The sequence below is a fragment of the Camelus bactrianus genome, chromosome 20 (genome assembly GCF_048773025.1).
Source record: "Camelus bactrianus isolate YW-2024 breed Bactrian camel chromosome 20, ASM4877302v1, whole genome shotgun sequence".
Taxonomy (NCBI): domain Eukaryota; kingdom Metazoa; phylum Chordata; class Mammalia; order Artiodactyla; family Camelidae; genus Camelus; species Camelus bactrianus.
This window is the reverse complement of record NC_133558.1, coordinates 37,090,892-37,105,284: the sequence shown is the minus strand read 5'-3', so window position 1 is coordinate 37,105,284 and position 14,393 is coordinate 37,090,892. Positions and strand designations below refer to the sequence as shown.

The following is a 14,393-nucleotide window of genomic DNA, read 5'->3' as shown; positions in this document are numbered from 1 at the left end:
TATTTTGCTGAAGCCTACTTATCTATTTATTATCTATTTTCATCTATATCTTATCTATATTTAATTCTCTCTTCCTGAAGTGGACCCGCACTCTCCATCCCCTGGGTCTTCGATGATGAAAATCCTAGGTCATGTGTCATCTCCCTTTGAGACTAGCCCAGAGTGTTTCCAGTGACCCCTCCTTGTTTTGTCTTATCTGTAACCTCCCAAGACCCCTATCCTATTGCAACAGCTCACGTCAAATTTCATCACGTCCTAATTTATTGATAAAATTGAGGCCATAAGATACACCATGTCCCTCCTTGTTGTCCCTCTTCAAAAAATCTGTCTACCCACCCACTCAGCCTTCCTGGAGCCTGCCTCTCCTTGGCCTCCTGTGTCGAATTGTTCCCTCTCTGCTTGTTTATTCCCTTTTGTGTGTAAAGATGCTCATGCTTCTCTCATAAAGAAAAATTCTCTCCCCTTCCTCTTCTCCCCTTCTGGTTACTGTCGTGTCTTTATCTTCTTTTCTCACGCAAGACGCCGAAACCCATGTCTGCATCCACCCTCCCTCCCCCATTCCTTCCTCACTGAGGGAGTCCCAGGCTACTGGTGTCCATGGTCCTGCTCTTCAGAAACTGCTCTGACAAAGGTAGTCGATGTCCCCTCAAATGTTGCAGCCAATGGATGCGTTTCAACCACGATCTTAGATTCACACTATCAACCAGTCAATTCTTTCCTCTTACAACCCCCCACCCCTGCCACGCGGGCCACATCCCTCCAGGTCCCTCCCCCCCACTGCTCCGTGTCAGCCGCATTCTGCCTTCTGCCCATTAAACAGGTGTTTTGGGAAACTCACCAGCTGCCATTGCTGCTTGTTTCTCTGTCTGATCCATGACCCCAGCAACCAGTGAAATCCCCGTTGGTTCACTATAGATGAGTTTGCCGCTTCTAGAATTTTGTATAAGTGGAATCATACACTTTTTTGTTTCTGGCCACTTTCACTGAGCAGAATGTTTGACTTACACTGGTTTTGAGTCTATCAACAGTTAATTTCTTTTTATTGTGAGAATGACGTATGAATATGTCACAATTTCTTCATCTGGTCGTTTCTTGATGGATATCTACATTTCTAGTTATGATGGTTTTTTCCCCAAATCTTGTTCTGAGGGCCGCTTGCTAATTGTTTCATTCATCTTTTGTCTTTTACTATGGTTCTACGTGCTACAAGAAAACAAAAATATGATTAAAAGTACATAAAGGAAATTGGGAGTTCGAGATTTACAGATACTAACTAATAAACATCAAATAGATAAACAAGTTCATACTGTAGACCACAGGGAACCATATTCAATATCTTGTAGTAACTTACAGTGAAAAAGAATATGAAAACAAAATATGAATGTTCCTATCTGACCGAAGCATGGTGCTGTACACCAGAAACTGACACAGCATTGTAAACCTACTCTACTCCCATAAAAATATATCAAAAACAAAACAAAACCAAAAATACATAAAGGACGTATATATTTAACTGGATTTACTTAGGACTTTAAATAATTTTTAGTTTTTAATGATTTCAGGAATAGTGCATTTCGTTGTGCTTTGCTTTATTCTCGTGCACAGACCACTGGGTTTTGTTTTTATAAATTGAAGGTTCACGGCAACCCTATGTCAGGCAAGTCCCTCACCGATATGTTTCCAACAGCGTGTGCTCCCTTTGTGTCTCTAGGTCACATTTTGGTGATTCGCACAGTATTTCAGACTGTGTCATTATTATTTGTTACAGTGATCTGTGATCAGTGACCTTTGATGTTACTACCATGGCTCACTGAAGGCTCAGGTGATAGTTAGCATTTTTTAAGCAGTAAAATATTTGTAAGTTAATGTCTGAACGTCATTTTTAGACATAATGCCATTGCACATTTAACAGACTACAGTGTAAACGTAACTTTTATATGTACTGGGAAAGCAAAAAATTCCTGTGACCTGCTTTATAGTGATAATTGCTTCATTGAGGTGGTCTGGACCTGAACCCATGATATCTCCAAGCCAAGGTACACCTGCATTTCCCAAAGGAAATTGCTTCTAATTAAGAATGTGTAATCCTTTCCTCTGGAGGTCATGTTTATCTACGGAACATTTCGTCACTGTGATGGCAGCAGTGATGAAGATTTCTATAGAAATGCACACTGACCTATAAGTAAACCAGATGCCTCCGACAAAGCACTTCCTTGATCCAAAGAAACGGTACCTAGCATTTACAGGGATTTCAGTTGTAAACGTTGGTGAATGAAATATAGGTTTCTCTAAGTTGTCCACTTGAGATTTAAGCTCTTTGAGACTTTCATTAGTTTATCATTTCTTCTCACCCTGTTTTCCTAAACAATGCTGTCTTCTTTCCAAGGTTTATTAAGTACCTACATGGGAACAATTCCTAAACTTCATCTCCAGTGGTGACTCCTCCACCCGTGCGGTCTTTAACATCCCCACTTGGATGCCACATGGGAACACATCCGCACCTGATATCCTCATCGCCATTCTACTTGTTCACTTTTTGCCTTTGGATTTATGCATTTGCTCCCCTACCCACCCCAAGCCTTAGTGATCAGTCACTAAGTCTTTCAAAGAATGTTCTGACTGCATCAGTCGTGGTCCCAGAAGGAAACCAAGAGCATGTTCACACGCTGTAACGAACAAGGGTGTAAAAGCCACTGTGTGAAGGAGGTGTTTACAAAGTGTCGGAGTGGCTTGGGGAAACCAGCAAGGGATGGAGCAGGGCACAGCAGAGAGTGCCTTCCTCCCTGGTCCTGAAGGGGCTGTGAGTGGGGTCTGGAGAGAGTGGGAGTCCTGAGGAGACTGCCCGAGGGGAGCTGTGACCTCATGGGGAAGGATGCGGGAAGCAAAATCTCAGACCTCACTTTTCCTCCTACGTTTCCCTGTAACTCTGGTGCCTCCCATGGGCTGAACCTACTGGGAGCAAGCGAACAGAAGCCGATCAGTGCAGCCTTGTAGATCAGCCTTCTTGGCCGGTGAGCAAAGTGGAGAAGCACAGAGAGCAGATCTGGAGAGCACTGACTCCTTCCTCAGGGACGCAGCATCCCGTCATCACTGTTTATGTTAGGGTTTTGCCAACTTTGATACCATTAATGCATGTTCCTTTTCTCGCTCCTTAACAGTCTTTCCGTCCTATTCCCTTTGGACTTTCTCCCACTTTTCTTCTAAACTGGCTTTCTGCCTCTGGCTAGCCTGGACTTCCCGAGAGTTTAGCATCCTGCAAAGCCGTACCCGGCACACGGAGGGCTTCCTGCTCTCTGGGGCACGTGCCGCCATGTGGTGATTGAAGATGCACATTTCCCCCAGCAAAGATGGGTTTCCTGACAAACTTCCACTGGGAGAGTCATCTTCCCATAGAGAACCTTCCCAAGAACCCCACGAGATTCAAGGGTGACCTGAAATGGGTGAGGGGGGGCAGTGGGGACTTTGTTCAGAAGCAGTGATTTCCTAATAATGTCTCGATGTGACTGAACGTCTTTCCCGCAAACTTTCAGAGCTTCAGAGACAAGAAAACATAACATAGCCTATTTTGAGAAATTCCACACATAAGCTCCCTTCTGCTTACCACAGTTCTTGATTTCTTCACTTTAAGGCATCCTATTTTGTTCTTCTGAAGAGGTGGAACTGGCAGACAAGACCTGCTTTCTCAATTCTTTGCAGTTTGCTATCTGTGAGTTTTAAAAGACTTGTGAATAATCAGGGAGAGTTCTATGTAAAAGGAAAGCCTTTGCCACAGACAGCTGTTTTCCTTGGGAAATGTCACCTCCTCCATCCACAAGGTACTTGTGAGGCCATCTGTCACAGGCACACTGACCTTGGCCATAGAAATGAGCATCTCCCACAGGCCGGGACAATCAGAAAGTCATTACTCTGGCGACACAATTGGGGGAGAGTCAGCATAGTGATCTCAAAAGACCAATAAAGATCCTTGCCTGGACTGATACACACACTTAAAAGAGAGAAGTTCCTTTTCATCTGAGGTTGTTAAGCTGGGTCGGTGTGACCCTGGGACAGCTGTTTGCAGTCAGGTTCTTATTTGCAAACAAGAGAAAGCCACCCGGGATGATTTAGGCAGAAAAGAAATTTACATAATGGTTCCTGGGTATCAGAGGAGTCCCTGAGATGGCAGGAGAATCAGTTAGTATGTTCAACAGCTGGGACTGTGGCCCCCCAGTTACGCCCCTGAAGATACCCAGTGAGGACACTGCTGCCACCGTGGCTGAGCACGAAGGCCTGGGACCTGCAGAGCTGACCCTGAGCACAGGACCCCTGACACCACCTCCGGGCTGCTGCCGCCACCCGGAACCTGAGCTCCTAGGGCCAAAGGCCGCTCCACGTTCCCTGCTCTTTCTTTACTTTTTTTTTTTTCCTGCGTCTAGTTCCAAATTTAGGACAGCTGTGTTTGGTTGGTGTCTCCGGGATACATGCCTGAGCCTGCGCTGCAAAGGACTTTGGGAAATGCAGCATCTGACATCTTTAGCATCTGCAGTGGGGAGATGCCCCGCCGAGATTCAGGAGGTGAAAGGTTCCCTAAACCCAGAGGAGTTCAGATGCTGCAGAACCAGAGTGCCCGGTACTGTGGCAACAGCCGCCTTTCCTCGCCAGGACAAGCGGTCTGCAGGACGAAGCCAAGGTAGGGAAGGAAGAAAAGCCAAGACGTGAGAGATGGACAAAACCCAGATGATGTTTTTGAAGCCTCTGAATCTAGATGTGCCTCAGCTTTTTTTTTTTTAAACGCTGGCCTATTTCTGTTAGCTGATAAATTCCTCTTTTTGGCCTATGTTACAAACTCCCTTTTGAGTTGAGCATCTGTCACTCGTAAACGAGAGCCTCCTGCCTTATATGGTCCTGCTTTCACTACTAGTGTTGCAATCATATTCTCGCTGCTTTACCGGGACATTTCCTCTGAGTTCCCTCTGCCAGTGCCTTCTGAACACACTGATGTGTTGGCGAGTGGACAGGCCTGGGTGAGGAGGGGACCCGCCCTGCCCTTCAGCCAGTCTCCTAGGTTGGCTGGGACATGCTCCCTCCAGTACCCTATGCTCTGTGTCCAGTTACAGGGGCAAGAGGTTCACGCATCTCCAAAACGTGTGGATTTGTGCAGGGATCTGTGCAGGGATCTGTTTGTAAGCACACAATTGGAAGTCGTATCCTTCCAGGAACGGGCGTAGCTGGGCCCCACGGAGCTCGTTTTCTGGCGTAGGGCGCACCCAGAGATTGATTCTGTGGAGGGATGTGTGCCTTGGAGGTGTGCACCGGTCCCCAGGGCCGATCTCTCGTTGCTGGCCCCCCTTTCATCCTCTGGCCCCTTACCTCACAGGGATGCCCTGGTGACCAGGGGCCTCACCCCAGCTTGGTGGAACAGCGATGGGGGATGAGGGAGACCCTTCCTGTTTGCCTGCCAGAGTCTTCGCTTCTCTGATGGCCCTGGGACTTTGGCCCAGGAGAAGCAGGTGAGAGGTAAAGGAATTTAGGGGCCAAAAGGAGGGAAGCCTCATGTCTCCTTGGCCTCCCCTTCCTCCTGATGGCTGAGACACTGTGGAGGGCGGGGCTCCCTCGTCGGGTCTCCCTGGGAGGCTAGACAGCAGATTCTGCACGTCTCCAGCATGTGTGGGGGTTGTGAACCCGCCCCTGAACCCAAACTGTCCTTTCCTGGGGAACCGTGGTAAATTTCGGGCTGCCGAGAGGTGGTGACCGGGCAGAAGAGGAAGGGATGAGGTAAACCTAAGAGGCACGGACCGCCCCTCACCTGCTGGACCCCCGGGCACCCGAGCCCTAGCGCACCTGTGAGCCGATGGGGTGTTTGTCCTCAAGAAACAGCAGGATGGCTGCGATGCTGTGTCCTGAGGCTGAACCGAAGCCAGACAACTCTGAAGACATCCCTCATTTCATCCCCACCTCGGTGCACACATTCAGACTCTAAATCCTCTTTCTGCTTTCGGATCTGCAGTGACTCTACTTTGTAAACTGCAGAGGTTGAAGAAGTGCGTGATGATGCGTTTTTTCATCTTTTCAAACACGGGGCATTTTACTTCTGTGGAAACGTCCAGACTCTGGGCTGTATCACACTTGTTCGCCACATTTGCCTTTGAACTTGGTGGTTTTTTTTTTACAGCTGATGTAACTGGTGAGCAGAGGTGGTGGTCAGCATGGGATGTGGATCCTGGAGGAAGGGAAAGCCGGTTTTTAAAAGGACCTTTCAAGTCTTTAGGGCATTTCCTCTTCCCATAAAAGCACTGTATATTAACCTGATTAGAAATATGTAAATAAGCTGCCTCCTGCCTCTTATTTCCGTCTGTGGCTCTGCAAAACCGGCCCTTCCCTGGAAATGGGAGGAACTGATGTAATTGTTCTGTGGAAGATGAGGACTCCCGGATCCCGGCCAAATAGCTTCCTGCCAGGCCCGCTCCTTCCCTCGGTTTAATTACGAGCGATTGATTAATTGGGCTGTGATGTGAAGACATATTAGAGAATGGAAAAAAAAAAAGAAGAAGACCAGAGTTCAGAATATTACACTGTCCCTGATTCATGCTTTGGCAAGAACTCGTAACTAGATTTTATGCTTTAGCCTTGGGACGGGATCTCAGAGAGCAACCTTGCCATATAAGCTCATAAAGGCCGATTCTCCGGTTTATTTTGAAAAGGTCCAAGTAGAAGCATTTGAAAAATGCAGAAATCACATTGGCCGTCGGGGGAAGTTCTGCGTTGGTGATGTGCGGTGCCCTCCTCCGAGGGACCGGGTGTTTCAGCATCTGACTGCTTGATTTTCATACATTTGACGCATCGGACATTTTGCAGGAAGGCTCTGAGGAGTTCTCCCGGTGTGGGCTCTGGGAGGGGTGTGGAAGCTAAGCCCTGTGAGGAAGGAGCTGGGGGACAAAGGCTTTTATTCCAGACCCGGGTCTGAGTCAGGCAGCCCTGGAACAGAAGCATCAAGTGACCTCGCGTGAGAGCAGGGATGCAGGCGAGAGAGTCTGACGCCAGACCATCTTTTTTGATTAGTAAATTAAAAGACAAATACAGAAAACCATGAAAAGACGTTTCAAAGTGCCTTGTATACCCCACTCCAGTGCCCGGAGAGAACGCCTGTGAACCTTCCAGTCTTTTCTGCGCATATCTTGAATAATTACAGTGATTCAGCTAAACTGTTTTGTAATAGACTTTTTCAACTAGAATGTATCATAAACGTTTCCCTGGCTATTAATTCAAAGGAAACAACTTTTAATGACTGGAGATGATTACACTTATCAGCTATGCAAGCACTTGGAATATTAGGTTTTGTGTACATATATGTGGTGGTGGTTTAATTTTTTTAATTTTTTAGGTGGGAGGAGGTAATTAGGTTTACTTATTTATTTTTAGAGGAGGTACTGGGGACTGAACCCAGGACCTCGTGCATGCTAAGCATGCGCTCTACCACTTGAGCTGTACCCTCCCCACTGTGGTGGTTTTATTTTGTGTTTCTTTGAAAATCACTGAGGTTGAGCAATTTTTTTTTTTTTGTATATTTATGGCCATTTATGTAATTCTTCTTTGGTGAACAATCGAGTCATGTCTTTGACAATATGTCTGTTGGGGGAGCTTGACTTCATCCTGGTTTATTGGAAAGATCTCCCTCTGTTACACATACGAACATGTATTTTACAGTTGTTTGCCATTTTATTTTGTTCAAGGTTTTTATTCTTAAGGTAGGAAGATTTACAATGGTATGCAATCACATACCTCAGTTTTTGTTTTTTTTTTTTTCTTTACGTCTTCTGCTTTTATGCCTCAAAAATCCTCTGGACCCCAAGAGTGAAAAATCCTTTTCACCCACCTTCTTCCAGCTTTTCCTCAGACACTTTACATTAAAATCCCTCTCACATCTGGAAATCCTTCTGCTGTGTGATGTGCAGGATGGTTTTTAATTGTTCTTGCATTTGTGAAGTGTTCTTTCCTGTTTTGAGTTGATTTGTGTTCTTCTGATACCATGGCCACAGTGATTTAATTCTTATAACTTACGAATGTGCCTTCATTGCTGAGGGTCCTTCCTCCTTTTTAACTATCGGTTTTGAAATTTGCTTGGCTCTTTAGGCCAGTTTAGCTTTTCTTGATACATTTTATAATCATTCTGTCAAATTTCCTTTGGAAAATGTTCCTCTTTAGGAACATAATGTGTCTCTCCGTTCACTGAAATAGTCCTCCTAGTCTTCCCTGCTGTTTTGTAGTTTTTCTCACCAGCATCTTAACACAGGTAGCCTGTGGGGACAAAACCAAAACACAAACGAAAAACTAATTTCGTGTTTTAAAAAATCAGCTTGGGGTGGAAATAAAACACAGTCGCTGACAATTTGCTATTCCACAGGCCAGTTATGCCCTGTTGAGATATTCTGAGCAGAATGACTTCTGATAGCTGAATATATCAACTCAGGAGTTTTAAAAGCTTTTTCTTTTCTACCAAATATGTCAAACAAGATCAGATATTTAAGGCTGTCTATGATTTAATATGTATTTACTGGAAAATTTCAATAAGCTTTGACCTTACGATCTTGAATATCCAATCAAAGTGAAGGCAATCATTCTGTTAATAGGTTATCCCTTCTTTACAAAGCCATCAATGATTAAGATAATTTTTTTAACTTAATTGACTGCTTTCAATTGAATCAAAGGGCCTAGCTAATAAGATGACCAAAGCAATTGTTTCTTGATGTTCAGCTAATAGGAGATATTCTGTATTTATAATTAGTGCTCATTTGCATTGACTTCTAAGCAATTTGTACTCAACCTGGTTTGTTTCCAAAGATGGAAGAAAATACTGTGTTGTGATGGTCTTAGCAAGGAACATACAAGACTTATCCTAGAGGAATCACGCTGACATTTTCCTACCCAAATAGTCCCGGTTAAGTGAAATGAATGGTAAACCAGCACTTACTTTTGAAGATTGTAGTAGAGGACTGAAAATTGGAGACCACTGAGAACATCTTCCTCAGCACTGTTGAGAACAGGGACAGGAACTGCCCCAGGTGACACTTGCTGACAGGGAATTAATGGTAGGAAATGACCTTAAAACTTCATGTTCCCAAGAACTATAAACAAACTTTCCCTGGCAGCTGAAGGCAGATCCTTCTGAAACAAAGGGAGGTGTGAATGAACTTTCATGGGAGTGGGAAGTGTGGAGTGAGGACCCGGTTGCAAGTATGACCACCCGGAATTTTAATCAGGAAACAAAGCGGTCACTGCCCTGCGTGTCCACTTATGCATCTTAACCGAGAGCCCTTTCAAATCAAACCACAGAAACATCAGACCATTCAGTGTTTAGTTTTTCCCACTGAAATGAGTCTAGTAATATCAATGTGTCTTTCATCATCCATCTAAAATCACTATTAAAAATGCCATTTTATCGCTTTTTGATTAATCTATGTACCTGCAGGATATACCTTTAAAGTCGGTAGAAGCAGAAACATTTTATTTGTGTTTAGTCCAGGAATCGTTAAGTTATATACCAACAAATGAGGAATAACTGTAAAGGGTGAGGTTCTTCTAGAATGACTTATTTATCTTCGCTTTTAGAGTCACCTCTTTTCTCAAATACAAAAATATAAATACTCTGCAAATACCAGCCCCGTCCCCACCTTACTGAGTCCAAGCAGAGATTGCTGAGCAGATCCTGATCAGAGTGTTGAGATTAGCACAGACTGAAAATGCTCGGTCTCCTCGAGTCGTCTTTCAACTAAAGCAATTGGACTCGAATGTTCATGGCGATTATAATGCACCTTTAAGAATAATTTCACTCCCCAGTAGTAGAGACCAGGATGAATGGGCTTACACAGTGAGGACGTTTATTATCTCCTACAACAGGAAGTTCAGAGGAAGACGTTCCAGAGAAGGCGAGCTCACTGGCTTCAGCCTCCGGAATCTTCCTCTCCGCTCTGGTCTCGGTGGGCAGGGAGGGGTTTGCCATCTCCCATCACTGTCTCAAAGCATCATTTCCAGACACAAAATTGTCCTGTGGAAGAATGTGACTGTTTTATTTCTGCTTTTTGAGAGGGAGGAGATTTTTTTCCAGGAGTCCCCAGAAGACTTGCCCTCATGTCTCATGGCCAGATCCGGGCCATGTGACCACTCCTGAACCAGTCACTAACAAGGGAAATAAGATGATCACTGTGGGTCCAGACTAACCAGGGTTTACACTCTGAGTCACGTGGGCGATGAACCAGCAAACGAAATTGGGGTCATTGCAGCAAGAAGGAAGGAGGAGGCTTTTGACTGAAGAATCAGCATTGGAGAGCAGTTTTTCAGGTATCACACAGTCAGAATAAGCAAAGAATAGTGGCATTTTAAATCAGTTCTCAGTATTTTGATGCTGACTTAAGTAAAAAGGGCAAGCTACTGAACTACGTGTTTCTGATATGCCATTAAATTTTGTATTTATTTGTAAGATCACAGAGAGCTTACATATTCTTGAAATTTTAAGCTTTTCTATTTTTTTTGAATTCAGTTTTTCATTTTATTACTTCTTGCTGTTGTTCATGGTTTTTTTGGAGAGAGGGGAGGTAGTTAGATTTATTTATTTGTTTATTTATTCATTTATTTAATGGAGGTACTGGGGATTGAACCCAGGACCTCGTGCATGCTAAGCATGCACTCTACCACTGAGATACACCCTGCCCCCTAAGCTTCTAATCTAGGTGTGTCTTTGAGAAGATTTTATTTTATTTTTTTTGTTAAGTAAATTAAGGTAGAATGTATACAGGTGCATTTTTAATAATACAAAGAACACCTCAAACCTTGGAAGTGCCATTAGTCTACTGTGGTTGACCAGTTCTCCCGCCAAACACAAATTGGCCCAGTGGGAAGGGAACCCCTTACCAGCCATTGCTCCATCAGTTGCTAAACTCACTGCACTCTTTTTCTTGCCATGAAACAATTTTCCACTCGTGGTGCTGTGGAAACACTCATCTGGAAGAAACCTGCGCTTGTCTGCTTGAGAGGTGCTGGCCTAGGGTTCAAACCAACTCCCATCAACCTAATTGCTCCTGCCACATGGCCTCAGGAGTGAAGAATTCTCCCTTTGTTTGCAACCTGACGAAGGGGCAGGGCTCCCCAAGATGCATTGCCTGCAAAAGAGGAGAGAAATACGACTGGACGTGACACCCTCCTCCTGGTTCAGTTGCGTTTTTGGCACTGCTCGGTTATACGTTTGGATGTTGCTGCACTTTACAAAACATATTTCTTTTCAAAGGAGAGCAGCCCGCGCGTGCTCCTGATACTCGGCCTCTGAGAATCGACGTGATCTCAACCAGACACTCGTCAGAGTTTCCTGTTGTAAGACTTGGCCTTCGAAGCTAAAAGCCTGCCCCTGCCCGGGCCCTGTGGGCCTCCCGATCTGCAGAGAGAAGTGTCACGGGAGGAACAAGCCTGCACAGACTCAGCCTTGGAAGACGGGGCCGCACTCGTGGTTTGTCTGTTGAGTCAGATCGTCTCACCTTTTAGCCCTCTGGCATCTACTTGTTCCCTCCCATTGCAGCTTTCATATCTTTCATCCTTTAAAAAATCCCTTTTCTTCTGTCAAAATGTGATTTCAGAAAAAGGATCCAATAAACTCAACAATACACAAGAGTAAATGCTACAAGGTTAGAGTCATGTTTGCATTCATCCTTCCGAGGAATTTTCAAGCGAGACAAATCCCTAAGTCAAAGGATACATTTCTCATTGTGACATTTTAGACTTCCATGAAAGCCAGTAAGAAAGGTTTTATTTCTTCTTCCCATTTTCTTTTCTTTCTTCTTCTTCTTCTTCTTTTTTTTTTTTTTTTTCGCTTTTTCAGAGGTTGGAATTTTTCCTGGAGACCTTGAAACCGTCGCATGTACTGAGGTGTCTTCCTACCCCAAGAGGGGGGGCTATGGCAAAATGAAAACAGACTGGGAAAGAAATGATTGTTACAGATTATCTAAAGGTTCAGAGTCAAATCCTCAGATGAATGGAACTACTCAGTGGCAACCCAGCTCCCCTCTCCCCACCTGTGTGGTTTGACCAATGAGGACTGGGAGAGCTTTTCACTGCCACGTTAGGACTCATGGGTGTATGACCCTGGGTGGTCTTCTGGCTTATTCGTGAACTCAACTATCAGGAATACATCTTAGATTAGGAATATCTTAGAAAATCCTAAACACCATATTTATGTCCTCCCTACAGACATAGCAGAGGGGAGACAGCTTATGTTAAAACATCTCAAGCAGGAAGTGATGAAAAGGGAACCCTCTTACACTGTTGGTGGGAATGTAAATTGATGCAGCCATCATGGAAAACAGTATGGAGACTTCTTAAAAAACTAAAAATATAGTTACTGTATGATCCAGCAATCCCACTCCTGGGCATATATCTGGAAGGAATTCTAATTTGAAAAGATACATGTACCCCAATGTTCATAGCAGCTATTTACAATAGCCAAGACATGGACACAACCTAAATGTCCATCAACAGATGACTGGATAAAGAAGTTGTGGTATATTTATACAATGGAATACTATTCAGCCATAAAAAAGAATAAAGTAATGTCATTTGCAGCAACATGGATGGATTTGGAAATTGTCATTCTAAGTGAAGTAAGCCATAAAGAGAAAGAAAAATACCATATGATATCACTTATATGTGGAATCTAAAAAAGAGACACAAATGAACTTACTTACAAAACAGAAGCAGACTCACAGACATAGAAAACAAACCAGAGGGGAAAGGGGGGTGGGAAGGGATAAATTAGGAGTTTGAGATTTGCAGATACTAACTACTATATATTAAATAGATAAACAACAAGTTCATACTGTAGAGCACAGGGAACTATATTCAATATCTTGTTGCAACCTATAATGAAAAAGAATATGAAAAGAAATGTATGTACATGTATGACTGAAACATTATGCTATACACAAGAAATCATACAACATTGTAACCTGACTATACATCAATCAAAAAAAGAAAGAAAAAGGAAAAGAAAAGAAAAAAAATCTCAAGCAATAAAAGAGCAAAACCATTAAAATAAGAGAAAACAAAAAGATTCAAGAACCAAGACGTTAAAGGGTCAGAGTACTTTTATACCAGAAAATGACTCATATGAAACCATTCTTTGGAGCATGAAGCTTAGTGCTGACCTGAGAATCAAGAGTCAGTTGAGGGTGCACAGTCTTCATTATCTTCCTGATCATCCATCAGGAGAGAAAAAAAAAAAGTCCTAGCTCTCAACTCAGGAAGGAATCTGTCATGTAGGATTGTATATAGAGAACACTGAACAACACTGAAGAGAAGATGATTTATTCCTGGAGAGTCATTTTGGTCAAATGTGGATAGCTATTTGAAATTATTAGAGACTTGAGACGTTGGGGGACAGAGAGGTTGATGGTGAGCTGTCATTGGTTTTTCCTGATAAATATGACTCTTGACTGTTTAGGATTCCTGAGATTAAAGGAGGTAATTGAACCTATTTTAAGAGCCTCAGAAAAATATTTCCTGGAATGTTACCTAGGAGCCAGGTTCTGGAGAGATGACCTGAACACTCTGGCATCCTCTCTGGGGGAAAGATTTTATACAACCCCACAGGGCTGTTAGACTATTCAGTTTGCAGTGACTTAGGGGTAAAAATGGAATCAAATACTTTCTTTAAACGTGTATAGTCCCTCTTGTATAAGCCTGAAAAGCTGCCCCCAAGTAACCATAGTGAACAACGGTGCCTTGGGCAGGAAAGAGCAGACGGCTTGAATTTCTGAATCTTTTTGTTTGTTTCTGGGCATTTTTTAAAATTGAAGTGTAGTCAGTTACAACGTGTCAATTTCTGGTGCACAGCATCATGTCCCAGTCATGCATATATACATATACAGATATTCATTTTCATATTCGTTTTCATTAAAGGTTATTGCAAGATATTGAATATCTTTCCCTGTGCTCTTGAAGGAGAGATAACATCTAGCAAATTGGATAGAATCAGATAAAGAGCTGCTTTTGCCATGTACTCTTTACTCAGGGCAAAGCAAATTGTAGCCCCAAATCCATCCAAGAGAAAAACAGGAGGCACCCAGCTCAGCTGTCTGGGAACCGGGCAGACCTTGAGATGGGAGGACCGAGCAGCACAAAGCCCTTTCACCAGCTGCCTGTGGGATTCAGATGGTTGGCTACAGACGGAGATAAGGTGGATTTATAGAGGCGGGGGAGGGTCTCCCCAGAGGGTCTGGCCCGCAATCCCCTCTCCTAGTCAACCAGGAAAGTCATTCATCTGTTAACAACACCCAGGAGAAAATGGCCCTGGGTAACGACGGTATCTGGGCAAAGACGTTGCGAGCTGGTAAAAGGAATGGCTAGTTTCCGTGCAGGTGGGCGAATTGCCGAGG

The 14,393-nt window shown here is 43.8% G+C and overlaps 2 long non-coding RNA genes across 4 annotated transcripts in view; one reads left to right on the top strand and one right to left on the bottom strand.

Annotated features, from left to right (window-relative positions):
- Positions 1-13,136, top strand: part of LOC105083887 (uncharacterized) — a 47,158-nt gene extending 34,022 nt beyond the window's left edge. For 2 of the 3 annotated variants that reach the window (XR_012501168.1, XR_012501167.1), the window contains one exon: positions 4,416-13,136. This is a non-coding gene — a long non-coding RNA (uncharacterized LOC105083887). The remainder of the gene's footprint in view (positions 1-4,415) is intronic. The other variant, XR_006721331.2, reaches the window with a different exon arrangement.
- LOC141574253 (uncharacterized) lies at positions 348-5,948 on the bottom strand. Its single transcript, XR_012501169.1, has 3 exons — positions 5,821-5,948; positions 3,602-3,704; positions 348-1,203 (listed from the first exon to the last, which is right to left on the bottom strand). It is a non-coding gene; the product is annotated as an uncharacterized LOC141574253 (long non-coding RNA).
- Positions 13,137-14,393: the final 1,257 nt, after the last annotated feature.